This window comes from Canis lupus, chromosome 29 (genome assembly GCF_011100685.1).
Source record: "Canis lupus familiaris isolate Mischka breed German Shepherd chromosome 29, alternate assembly UU_Cfam_GSD_1.0, whole genome shotgun sequence".
Lineage (NCBI taxonomy): Eukaryota > Metazoa > Chordata > Mammalia > Carnivora > Canidae > Canis > Canis lupus.
Genome location: NC_049250.1, coordinates 18,716,160 through 18,730,347, shown reverse-complemented (window position 1 = coordinate 18,730,347; position 14,188 = coordinate 18,716,160). Strand labels below are relative to the sequence as shown.

The 14,188-nt window shown below is 36.2% G+C and overlaps 1 long non-coding RNA gene across 4 annotated transcripts in view; it reads left to right on the top strand.

Moving 5' to 3' along the window:
- The window catches only part of LOC111093133, a 115,814-nt gene that overhangs the window by 12,485 nt on the left and 89,141 nt on the right, over nucleotides 1–14,188 (top strand). For 2 of the 4 annotated variants that reach the window (XR_005381078.1, XR_005381077.1), the window contains one exon: nucleotides 5,965–6,257. The exons of the other annotated variants lie outside the window; for them this stretch is intronic. This is a non-coding gene — a long non-coding RNA (uncharacterized LOC111093133). Of the gene's footprint in view, nucleotides 1–5,964; nucleotides 6,258–14,188 lie in introns of those variants that run through there. 4 annotated transcript variants of the gene reach the window in all.

Below are 14,188 nucleotides of genomic sequence, written 5' to 3'. Positions count from 1 at the left end.
TGACCTTTCAGCTTATGATTATTTTTCCTTCTTTTTCTACCTTTAGGCCATTTTTAAATAAAGTTTATTGAAGTATAATTTACATGTAATAAATGACAACCATTTAAAATGTATAATTTAAAGAGCTTTGACAGATACACACACTATAATCACACTACAAAATATTTGTATCCATGACCCAAAATGTTTTTTCATGTCCCGTTGCCATCCATCCCTTTTATAGCCTCTGGACCTGAGCAACCACTGATTTGCTTTTTGTCACTTTAGCTTGAATTTTCAGTATTTTATATTCAGGAAACCATGTAATGTGTACATTTTTGTTCCTGACTTCTTTCAACTTAAAGATTTTAGATTCACCTAATTTTGTGTATGTCTTTACTTTTCTCCCTCTCTCTCTCTCTCTCTTTTTTTTTTTTTTTTTTTTTTTTTTTTTTTGTCTATGGCTTAGTAGTATTCTATCCTGTGGATATACTACTTTTGTTTATCCACTCACTTGTTGATGATCACTTTTGAGTCATGTGTAGCTCTTGACTATTGAAAATAAAGCTTTGTGTAGGGTTTTTTTGTTGTTGTTGTTTTGTTTTTTTGGTTAACTGCCTAAAAGTGAGATTGCATTTTTATATTTCTTGGTTAACTACTTGAAAGTGAGGCTGCTGGTTCATGGGGTGAATAGATGTTTTTCTTTTTGAAAATCTGCCAAAGATTCCCAAAGTGTCCATAGAATGTTATATTCTCATACTCTATGTGTGAGTTTCATCTGCTTCAAATCTTTATCATCACTTGGTATATTCTTAGTCTTTTCAATTTAATTTAATTATTTTTAAAGATTTATTTATTTATTGTAGAAAAAGAGAGTGAGCACAAGCAGGGTGCAGAGGGAGAGCAAGAATCATAAGCAGCCTCCATGCCCAGCGCAGAGCCAGAGGTCAGACTCGATCTCACGACTCTGAGATCATGACCTCCACAGAAACCAAGAGTTGGACATTTAACTGACTAAGCCACCAAGACGTCCCTTAGTCTTTTTAATTTTAGACATTCTAATGAGTGTGAAATGACATTTCATGTGGCTAACATATGGATTTCCCCAGTGACTACACATTGTTAAGCATCTTTTCAAGTGCTTATATGCCATTAATATATCTTCTTTTGAGAAGTGTTCATCTTTTACTAATCTTCTTGGGTTGTTAGTCTCCTAATGACTGAATTGTAAGGCTTCTCTCTATATACTATCGGTCTTTTATCAGAGATATATACTGTGAATATTATCTCCTGCCCATTCTGTAGCTTACTTTTTCACTTACAAGTAGTATCTTTCAAAGATTTAACAATTTTTTTTATTTTAATAGTCTAATTTATCTATTCTGTGTACGTTTTATGATTCATGCTTCTTAAGAACTCTTTCTTAAGCATTCATGCTAAGCATTTTTGGCTCTAAGGGCACAACAATTTCCTCCTGTTTGGGTGGAATTTTTTTCCAGGTCTTGTTAGAAGTAACCCTCTCCCTAGAATGATCTGGTTCTGACCATCTAGTATCTCATTTATCTAATTTATGGATTTCTATATTTGTATTCAGTTATTCCAGGGAAGCCTCAGAATTCCCAAGGGTAATAAAAGATCCATAGGGAAATATTGAACAGAAAATTAGGTCTTTGATGTAAAGCTATTTTTCTTTCTTTCTTTCTTTCTTTCTTTCTTTCTTTCTTTCTTTCTTTCTTTCTTTCTTTCGGGAGGGTAGAGGCAGTGACTGTAGAAGCAGTTAAGATTCGTCCATAGAATTTAAACCTAGAAGGGGCCTTAGGATCTTCTAGTCCAATTGCTCCCTTTTGTAACATAAGAGAACTGAAGCTTTTAAAAGGCTAAGTGATCTTTCCGTTAACACATGATTAGTTTTTTTTTGTTCTCTCTACGCTGAGGCATAATCTATACTCTCACATAGAATTCTAAAGTAACACTCTTATTTCAACTAATATTGATAAAATCACTGAGAATCTGCCCATAGTTTAAATTCCAATTTCAAATATACCTCAGGAGAGCTATCGGAAATTTCATAATTTGAATGGAGACTGCCTGTCCCCCAGGTAGTTTCTTTCTAAATGATAGGATGTCAGAAAAATTCCACTTATCAAAATATTCCCTATGCACCCACTGGATTAGTTATCTATTGTTACATAACAAATTACTCTAAAACTTAGCAGCAACATGTATTTATCTCACAATTTTTTGGTCAAAAATCCGGGCATGGCTTAGCTGAGTCCTCTGCTTTATAGTTCTTCAAAAAGCTGCAGCCAAGTCCTTGGACAAATTTGTAGTTGATCTCAAGGCTTGATGGGGCAAGGATCAGCTTCCAAGGTCACTCAAAAGGTATCAGTTGGATTCAGTTCTGTGCAGAATGTTGGACTGAGGGTTTCAATTCTTCACTATTGGCCAGAGGCAGCCCTCTGTTCATTGGCAAATGGTCCTTTCCATCAGGACAAGCACCCAAGCTGAGCCAGAGAGGAAAAGTCACAGTCTTTTATAAGCTAACTCAGTAGGTCCCATCCACTATCGTGAGAATACCAGAGATAGGGATCATTGAGAGTTATTTTAGAAGCTGCCTACTGCACCCACATAAAATAATACTTATATTTCCTATACCAGAGATTCATTTTCTTACATTAAGTCCTAACTTTTAAGAATTGGCACTTCGAAATTGGCACTATCCAAAAGGATTCAACTGTGGGAATGATAACATGTTACTGGATTATTACATCAGATCTTTTTTTTTTTTAAAGATTTATTTATTTATTTATTTATTTATTTATTTATTATTTATTTATTTATGATAGACATAGAGAGAGAGGGAGAGGCAGAGACACAGAAGGAGGGAGAAGCAGGCTCCATGCCAGGAACCTGATATGGGACTCGATCCCGGGACTCCAGAATGGCACCCTGGGCCAAAGGCAGGCGCCAAACCCCTGAGCCACCCAGGGATCCCCTACATCAGATCTTTTATATGGATTTGTTATGTAATTAATAATTTGGGAAAGTAGATCCTGGTATACAGGTCAATATTGATCTTGGGTTACCAAGAAGGGAGTAAAAAGTCCCACTTAAGTATCCCTCACTAGTGGAAAAATTCAGAGCCAAGAAGCTTCATGGACTAAAGAGAAGGGCAAAATGAGGTGATGAGAGAGCCATTATCTGGGTTCCCTTGTCTAGAGCTTTAGCCTCAAGAAATGTTCCTTCACTTAAAACAAAACAAAACAAAAAGCATTGAATTTGTTCCATTAAGTTCAATCTGTAGAACAATCATATCATTCTGACAAATTGGCATAGGCCATGTATCAGCTGCTCTACCTCCACTCAAAGTTTCCACTCAGCTGGGACTTTTTAAAAGAATTCTAACCAGGGTATATTCTAGTCTACATGGCCCTTCTGATGAGAAAAAATACAACCCCTTCAGGAAAAAGACATCTCTGGGCACATGGCTGGGAGAGCAGAGGACATATTTTGAGAATAAACAGTCATCCTTTTCTCCAATAGATGCAGTCCCCTATGCCAATATGAGGCATAGGGAATAGACAAGAGAGGATGGAGTACAATTTCAACCAGACTTGTCTCCTCAATGGAGAATCTTTGTGCAGTGCATATAGTCCACAATGATCTTCAGCAGCTTAGCTTTCTAATAAGAGTAAATTTAGCATTTTCCTTTTTCTGTGCCATTAAAAGTTAAATTTGGATTTAGAAGACCTGTGTTTGGTTTCAGTTTTGCTACATAATTCTATAGTGACCTAAGGCACGTATCTCCTGAAGTTTCAGTTTTCTATTTTTAGATGAGAGTCCACCTGACATATGAGAGTCTGCATGACATAATCTTTGTGGTAATTAAATGACTTTGTATTTGGACATTTTGTAAGCTCTGAGTCTTATATTGAAGAGTTACTTTGATTATCTTTTGGATAAGCCAGTGGGATCTGGGTTTAGTGCCATGTTTTCTCTATTTACTCCAAAAGAGTTAGAGAGGCTTCAGTCCAATTGGCCCACAGACCAAAACTGTGGGCTAGGAGGTCTTCAGACCTGTGTGTGTCTGTCATTCCTGGCCACAGTTTACACAGATGTTCATTATCATAAACTTACTGGCAGACGCAAGTGTCCCAGTGATCACAAAATGGCCCATTTCTTCCATGTTTCAGAAAAACTCATGTTTTTGAAAAAGAACGAACAGAAAGAAACAAAAGGATTACAAATGTAAGTCATAGCATTTTGAAAATCACAGATATTTGATCTCTGTCTAAAAAGTCTATGAATCCTCAAAAATTAACTCAAAAAATAAAATTGCTTTTGAAACTTACTTAAGCCCCTTCCCATCCCCAGGGCAGAGGAATTTTGAGACTATTACATAGTGACAGGACTCCTTCCCAGCTTAGTTTTCCCACATAAATAAGTCCACACCCTCAGTTATCTTAGTTACTTCCTTTTAAACACTTCCTCTCAATCTTATCAATATCTTCACGGTTTAAAAAAAAGTGGGTGGAGCGGCAAGTTGTTGTACTAATGGCAACAACATGAAAAGGAAACCAGACAGACAGAAAGACAGGAAAGGAAAAATTTAGTTTAGATAAAAGATTAGATTAAATACTTAAGGATTGACAAATTTGGCCTGGTGTCTGAGCCTCAAGAAATCTATATGCTGGATCTCAGTGGAAGGAGGACAGCACAAAGATGGCACATTTTGCAGGGCAAGGTCAGCCATGGAGAGGCAGCTGAGGTGTCTCTCCCAGAGGCTGCTCTCCCCAGTTCCCCAGTCCCAGAGATGGACCAAGCAGAGGACCTTCCTGAGAGTTTCTGTAAATAAGCCGGCCAGTGTCTGGGGACACTGATCTCCCTTCCTATCCAAAAAGAGATGAGAGAAAATCCATTTCAACCTACTGCAGCACCAACAATATTAGGCTTTAAAAAAAAATCTCAGGGAACATAAAATAAAAAGTCCATAAAATTCAAACCGGTGTTCTTGGAAAACTTGAATGAATACAGACTCATTTTAAGGGAAAAGATATTTCTGTCCTTCCCCCTGAGCATATCTGAGGACATTTTCTTCCACTAGCAAGGCTCCTCAGATCCCAGTTACAGAAACATTGACTTAAGAAAAGGTGGATTCCTTGAAAATGGGTTTTAGTTGTGAATTATTATTACAGTCTGTTTTTATAACTTATATGTTGTTGAGTTCTCCGAATACATCTGTGGACTCCTAAGCTTGAGAATAAACAACTAGTTATGCCTGGTGATGAATTTCAGCACAAATATCTATTGGACCTATGACATTTATCAAGTTATTTAAATATTCTGAGTTTAGTGGGATTAATGCAGAGACTGACACCTAAAATGGTGCTAAATAAATTTTTCCATTTTGCTAAGTGCATTTTTACCATTCACAAATGATTTCATATTCTATCTTGCACTATAATCTAGGCAAGAAGTCATTGGTTGCTTCAGTTTATATTTATTCCTCTGTTCCTTTGCTTTAAATGTTCTTCATGCTTTTTGTTTTGTGATTAAAAATTAGATTTGGGGATACTCACATTTATGTTTTAAGAAAGACTAAGTGGGGACACCTGGGTGGCTCAGTAATTAAGACTCTGCCTTTGGCTCGGGTCATGATCCTGGGGTCCTGGGATCAGGTCCCGCATTAGTCTTCCAGCAGGAAGCCTGCTTCTCCCTCTGCCTATGTCTCTGCCTCTCTCTTTGTCTCTCATGAATAAGTAAAATCTTTTTTTTTTTTTTTAATGAAAAAGAAAGACTGTTACTACTTTCAGATCTTGAAAGATCTTTATCTCAGTGATTGATTTCCAGATACTGTGGAAGATAGAAATCAGTTGGGTGGCACCCTTTCCAAATGCACAAAAATATTGGATAAAATAGAATAAAAAATAATTTTAAATATATAGTCAAGATCAAAAGACGGAAAGAAATATCTCTGTGTTACAGAAATGAAGAGTGAGTACAAACCAAAGGACACAGCCACAGAGGAAGTGGATCTGGGTAAAGGCCTTTAAGGAATACAGTTTTAGGACCTCAGCTGGAACAGGAGCACAGTCTCAAGACCATGCAAAAAGGGATAGGATAAATCACAGAGTGCCCAGAGTAAAATTGGCAGGCTTAAAGGAACGTACCTTCCACAAAACTGGGACTAGAAAATTCTGCCGACTGCCTGAAGAATTTGACATGTTTAGGAACTGCTGGGAGGTACAAAGGGAAATTAAAGATCTTACTCAATAATATATGCAAGAGTGAGGTGTGGATTTATACTACGCTATGTCTTGGGAGACTTAACTGAGGGAGATAACATAATTGATTTTATCTTAGGGCTCAGGAAGAATGTACACAGTATGTAAAATGCTTCAGCGACTCAGAGTACATGGCCATCCCACAATAACTTAATTATACTAAAGATGAGTTCATGCAAAAATATAAATAAATAAAAATTATATATATAATATATATATTATATATGTATAATAATTTATGGGGCATGTGGTGGCTCAGTTGGTGGAGCATCTGACTCTTGATCTCAGGTCTTATTCTCAGGGTCATGAGTTTGAGCCTGTGTCCGGCGTGGAGCCTGCTTAAAACAAAACAAAACACAACACAACCTTATTAGCCATAAAAGGAATTGTACCATCATCAGGAAGAGATAACGTATGTGACAAACAGGAAAATGCGAACCCCAAATTTGGGAAAAATAATGGAGTCATTGGTCATATTATCGCTGTTAAAAAAAAAGAACTTTTGACAAAGTATCAGCACATTGAGGTTTTTAAACATCAAAGGCAAGGACTACTAGCCAGATTACACGTGTATGTGTGCCTGTGAGATTCTCCTATAGTCTAGCGCTGTTTTGGAAGGAGATATATTGTATGGCCTGGGGTCAGAGTTTTGTCTCCTCTGTTGGACCAGGCTTGGAAAAGTAATTGATGAGAGGAACTCTCTACATAGGTGGGGCCTCAAAAGATTTCCTTAGTTTTATTTCAAGAAGAACTAGAAAAAAATCATATACCAGCTTAGGACAGCAGCAAAGGAATCTTGCCATCCACCTGGGACCATGAGTGGGGAAGGAAAAAGACACCAGCATGAAATTGAATCTGAGCCACTTCCATATGTAATAAAGTGGTTTAAATGCATTCTGCCTATGTGTTGCTAGAACCTTAAGATCCAACATGAAAATAAAATCTAAGACAAGTGAAACACAGAGGCACTGGTATAATCCAAAGAAACACTGTCTTTGAGAACAGTCATAACCCAGGTTACAAAGCAACACCAGCAGAAGATGAACTCCCAACCTGGATTCACAACCACACAAGAAAACGTGAGGTCAAATCCACATATGCAACAAAGGAAAATCAGCACTCTAGTAAATGGCCATAAGAACAATTTAATTTATTCCATAAATATCTTTGAAATTCTAAAGAGTAAAAAGAAGGGGAAGCCATAATGATTGCTCTCGTGTGTTCTCAAATACTTATGTGTAGGGGCAGGGTACAGATCATTAGACTGAGATTTTAAAGGAAACCACTAAAAGGACAGAAGTAGAATGGATAACTTCCAAACTCATGGGGTGGGGGAAGTAATAAAGAAAACCAGATCAACATAACAGAGAAGAGGAAAAGAGAGAAAAAAAAAAAAAAGAAGCAAAGGAAAAAGTGTGCAAAGGAGATGTGCACATACACAAACTTGTAGAAATAAGTGCAAATATATCAGTAATCATAATTTCGTAAAACTGTAAAATATTCCATTTGATATATTTTTGTAATTTTTTTTTTTTAAGATTTTGTATTTCTTTATGACAGACAGAGAGAGAGAGAGAGGCAGAGATACAGGCAGAGGGAGAAGCAGGCTCCATGCAGGGAGCCAGACGTGAGACTTGATCGCAGGTCTCTGGGATCAGGCCCTGGGCTGAAGGCAGTGCTAAACCACTGAGTCACCCGGGCTGCCCCATATTTTTGTAATTTCTTTAAACAGCTTTACACTCATGGACTTTTTGAATAACTGCAATGTTTTTAAACACAGGTAATATCTTTGTGAATATATGTATGTGTGTGTGTGTAAATATATAAAAATATATAATATCTAAATATATAAATACATATAATTTCAGACATTTTCTGCTAAACCTATAGGATAAATCCATAGATGTGGAATTGTAGTGCTTTTTCTTTTCTTGACAGTTGCTTTCAAACCAATCTAACTTGTAGCAGAAAAAAAGAATGTTTCTCTACACCTTGGCCATAGCCATTTACCACTTAAAAAAATACATACATTTGCCATTCTAGTGAATGAAGTTTTTTGACTATTATTTATTTATTTATTTATTTATTTATTTATTTATTTATTTTTAAAAGATTTTATTTATTTATTCATGATAGTCACAGAGAGAGAGAGAGAGAGAGAGAGAGGCAGAGACACAGGCAGAGGGAGAAGCAGGCTCCATGCACCGGGAGCCCGATGTGGGATTCGATCCGGGGTCTCCAGGATCGCGCCCTGGGCCAAAGGCAGGCGCCAAACCGCTGCACCACCCAGGGATCCCTTGACTATTATTTAATTTATATTTCTCTTACCTTGAGTTTTAGAGTCATTTGTGTTTTCTGCTTCTACACTTCCCACCCTGCATCAATTTGAAACTTCACTGGCAAAACAAACCAATGAAAACCTGTCACTCTGCTTCAGCAAACCTCCCATTGAGTATCTGGTTCACTTGGCAAAAAGCCACGTCCCCAAGGTGACTCCACATAGGACTTTCCTCAGCTCCAATCCTTGCTAGGAGAGCTCATGCTCTAGAAAGTTTGTTCTGGATGTTCTCCTTCTCCCAGCTATCTGCTTGGCTAATTCTCACCCTTCACAAATCTGTGCAGATTTTACCTCTTCAATGAAAGTCACCCTAAATCACCTGTAACACTGCAGTTTTCCCTGCTGGCACTTAATGCCTTGCAAACCCCACCGCCATCTGGCTTTTTTTCCTTTTATTCATTGTTCTATAAATTATATAATATTCACAATATCCTGTCATTTAGTATATGCTATATGATTTGCTATTTACTATGTAGTGAACGTTTGCACACTCATCTCCCCATGACCTTCTCTTGCTCTTTGTCATTTTTTTCTGTTCAACTTAGTTTGTTTTGTTTTGTTTTGTTTTTTAAGATTTTATTTATTCAGAGAGAGAGAGAGAGAGAGAGAGAGAAAGAGGCAGAGACACAGGCAGAGAGAGAAGCAGGCTCCATACAGGAAGCCCGACGTGGGACTCGATTCCGAGTCTCCAGGATCACACCCCAGGCTGCAGGCGGTGCTAAACTGCACGCCACAGGGGCTGCCCCAACTGTTAGTTTTTAAAGCACTGATTTGTAGGGCATCTTTATAAATGAAAAGTGGTCATTTTATTGCTTTATGTGCAGCAGATATTTCTTCTGACTTGGTCACTTGTGTTTTGAATTTTCATTTTAGGACAAAATTTATTGATCTTATGCCTTCTGTTGTTTGTCTTTTTTAAAAAAATTATTTATTTGAGACAGAGAAAGAACAAGCAGGGTAGGGGCAGAGGGACAAGCAGACTTGCCAATGAATGGGGAGCCCGACGCATGGATTGATCCCAGGACGCTGAGATTGTGACCTGAGCCAAAGTCAGACGCTTAATCAACTGAGCTACCCAGGCACCTCTATGTCTTCTGTTTTTTTAAGTCATAAGTGAAGAGGTCGTCCCACTCTGTATAAAAAATGTATACACACACATACATATATACATATATATTTATACAAACTCCATAAACATAAACACAGAACTGCAACATCACTTTGTAGGATTTAAAACACATACACACAGTGCCTTTTATTTTCATTGATACTGCATTACTTCCATAGATCAATTTAGAAAAAAACATTTGCTTCTTTGTCATTTTGGTTCTTCCTATTTGAAAATGGTGTATCTATTCTATATAATCTTCTTTGTATAAATTGGATGCATTTAAAGGCTTTGGGGGAGGTTTAAATTTATTCAGATATCCCTTATTTGTTCGTAAGCTTATTTCTGGGCATTTTACACATTGAGTTGCTATTAAGAATAAGATTTAAAAAAAATAAGATTTTTCTTGCAATATCTTTTCTACTGTCCATTATTCATACATAAGAAAACTATTGATTTATATGTTAATTTTGTACTCAGAAACTTTATTGAATTCTTTAATTTGAATAATGTTTTAGATACTTGGCTTTGAAGGTATCATGCTGAATTATTTGCATACAATGAGAGTTCCTATCTCCTTTCCAGTTTTTCTTCTCTTTTTCTTTCTTGGGAGTTATATCAGATATCACTTCCAAAATAATGTTACATCATAGTGGTGATAGTGAAATTCTTGTCCTATTCTAGACTATCATGGAAAGACATCTTTGAGTTGAGATAAACTATACATTCCATTATATTAATTTGTCTCTATTCCTGTTTTACTTTGAGATTTGTTTTTTTTAAGTCAAGTATAAATTAAAAAATGGTGAAAAATTGTCTTTTCAGCATCTATGGAGATGATCATATTAATAAGTTTCCTAATACTGAGCTGTGTATATGAACCTCTCTTGGGCAGGTGGATGCTATTATTCTCTTTGCTACTATTTCAGATTATTCAGTTAATATCCATAAATCTTTTCCATGTGCCACCCTTTTGAATTTTACAGTCAATATTATACTGGTTTCATAAAAAGGATTGAAAACTGTCCTTGTCCATTTTCTGCTACAGTTTAAATAGCTGTTTCTCTTCTATCATTTATAGGTTTTATATAGTCTTCTTAGCAAACTATGATTCTGATACTTTAGGGGAGATGAGTAGACTTTTTTGCAAACATTATTTCTGATGTAGAAATGTTGGGATTCAGAGCCAATGGCCAAGGAAGAATTCTTGAGATGTCTTTGGTGCAAAAGCTGGTTTTATTATAGCACAGGGACAGGACCTGTGGGCAGAAAAGGCTGCACTGGGGTTGTGACGGGTGACAGATTATATACTTTCAAGTTGGGAGGGTTAAGGATAGTATAAGTCTCTAAGGAATTTTGGAAGCAAGGTTTCCAGACTTCAAGGGGTCTAGCTATTGTTAGGAAAAGTCATTTATAATGGTCTGGTAAAACCCTAGTCATGCGCCTCTGCAGATGTCTATCAGTGGGCCATGTGCTTGGAGGATGATTGCCAACATATATCTTGGGGAGTAAAGATAAAGGAAGTTTCCAATGGAATTTTTATATGTTAAAGTAGACTTACATGACCCTGGGGTTGAGGGGGGGGGCGGTCCAGGATACTGAGCTGATTGCCTTTTGCTCTTAGCAAAGTATTAACATGCTGCTGAGTTCCTAGAGGAATGTCACTCTGCCTGTTTCAAGAACTTGTCAATGGGCTGTAAGCAGTAAGAAATTTAATTTTTCTCTCTTGCCTTTGTTTCCCACATCAACTTCCTTTGTAGAAAACTTGTCATTTTGTCAGCTTTAATCTGCTACATTTTTGTAGAAAATGATCTATTTTATCATGGTTTTCAAATTTATTTTCTTCAAGTTAAGCAAAGTTTTCATTCATAATTCCCTTAATTCTTCTGCATCTGTGGTTATTTTCTATTCTTACATTTATATTTAAACTTGTCTCCTTTTTCCTTGATCAGATGAGTGAATAATGTTCCCATTATATGGATAATTATTTTTCAAAGAATTGACTCTTAGTTGAATTAGTCCCACCATTTTTCTGTTTTCTTATTCATTAATGTGTTCTTTACTTTTTTAATGTCTTCTTTATACTCCCTGGAGTATAATTTTCATCATGTTTCATACCACTTTAATTAAATGCTTGGTCTATTAACTTTTCATCTTTCTTATTTATTAATGTGATTATTTAAAGCTTTTCTTTATAGAGCACAGAGAATTCTGATTTGTTTTCATTATGGTCTTTTTCTACGTATTTGCAATTTTAGTTTTGTTTATATCTTTGACATGAGCTCCTTAATTAGTAAGGGTTTTTTTTCTACATTTTAATTAATGTGAGACCTTCAGTCAATTTCAGTATAAGCAGAGAATGTTGCCTACATCCCAAGTCGTTCCAATTTACTGAGATCTCCTCTATGACATAATATTTGGTTAAGGGGTATTAATGTTCCTTAAAAAGGTGCAAAGGAGGAACATTCTCTGTTTGTAGGTTACAGAATTACATGTGTACACATAAATTTTATTATGTTACTTAGGTCTTCTCTATCATCTTCATTTGGCTTATAAAACAAGAACCAAGTCTTAATATCTTAACATGTTAACTCTATATCTGTATATGTGTGTGTCTACTTCACGAATTGATATTTAAATGATTGGTGCTTAGATATTGATGAAAGTCAGATAATCTTTATAGATTGTTCCCATTGCTATCAAAAGAAGTGTTTTTATTAGTCTTGTCCAATATTTTCACTCTGAGTTCTGTTTGCCTGATACAGAAATTGTAGCCACTGTTGTTTTTTTTCTCTTTGTTTCCTAACATGCCTTTTTCATTTTTTTTTTTTTTTTTTTTACTGTCTGCTCTTCTTAGTTCCTTTGTCCTAGGTATACTCTTGATTTATGCTTTGTGAGCTTCATGATGGCCTTATAAATTTGGGAGGTTTGCTTTCTGTCTTTAGAACATTTAGCAGTTACTTCTGTAAGTATAACAACATATTTAATATTTTACTAATTTGGATAGTATCAACTGAGTCTCCACTGTGAGGCCACAAGAAATTAATATATCCTACCTACTTCTTTCAGGTCTTCTTTTCTTTTTATCTCACTGCTACCAATATAATAGTTGACATTATTTTCTTGGTTTTCATATAGCATTTAGCTTTATGATATTAAAAAGACACATTTCAGTTACCTTGTCAGCTTTTAAATTAAAAGATTGACTCTTGGCTACAAAGTGAATTATACTCTTCCCATGTCCTCCACAAACTTCTTCAATTTTGTCCTTGTGCGTGTGTGTATTTCTATTCTCTTGGTTTTAGCAGTATTCTTCAAGAGAGTTCAAATGACAGACTGTCTATATATCACATCCTCCAAAGTGGAAAACCAAAAATTATTTTATATCTCTCTAAAAGCAAATACATTTTAAAAGGTGAGGATATTTTCCTATAGTCACCAAAGAGTTAACCATGGATTTTAGGAAAGAATTTAGAGAGAATAAGTCCTATACAGCACAGAAAAGAGTAAGTTGAATGGTATAAGAGTAGTATAACTCGATTCTTACAGAATATTTTCAGTACACAAATTTAAATTGTGTCATTAAAGTAGGTATTATGTATATAATAATGTTGCATGAAAATATTGCAAGGCAAAAAAATTTGTGGAGTAAGAACGGTTTGTATTAGCTTCACCTGCATATGCCTAATATAAACACATTTCTGTTTGCTCACTAGAAAGAATTAGTTGAATACACATTCTCTGGACAGTTTGACATACAGTCAAGAGGTACAGTCTGTACTACTTGTCTAACTATGCAAACTCTTCAACTTGAGTTAAGTAGAAAAGGCAGTTTCTAATGGGTTTGTCTTTTGCATGAGAACCTCTTTATGTCTCGTATAACCCCAGGAGAAAATACCACTGGAGTTACTTGGATTGAAATTAAGACCACCAGAATTGGATGTGAGTTTTATTTGCTATGTCAGGGATAAGGGAAAACTCAATGTCTATTGAGTGGCTGTGGCTATCACAGAAGGAATTCAGAGTCAGTTGCTTAAGAAGTCACATATGGGCAGTCCCAGGATGGATTTTATATGTACTTAATCAGTTCAGCCTACATCTTGGTGCCCTGGAGCTGTACCTAAGGTTCATAGGCAGAGTCATCATCCACCTCTCTGAGAATGCCCATCACAAGGGTATCTTTACTTCACTATTATTCATTCATGCATGTATGACCATAAATAAAATTTCCAACTGACATTATTATGAAGTAGACTGCCACAATCCACTGGTTCTCCAACACTGCTCAAAAAGAATTCTAGATGTTTCTTTTTTTTTAAAAAGATTTTATATATTCATGACAGACACACAGAGAAAAAGAGAGAGAGGCAGAGACCCAGGCAGAGGGAGAAGCAGGCTCCATGCAGGGAGCCCGACATGGGACTTGATCCTGGGTCTCCAGGATCACACCCTGGGCTGAAGGTGGCACTAAACCGCTGG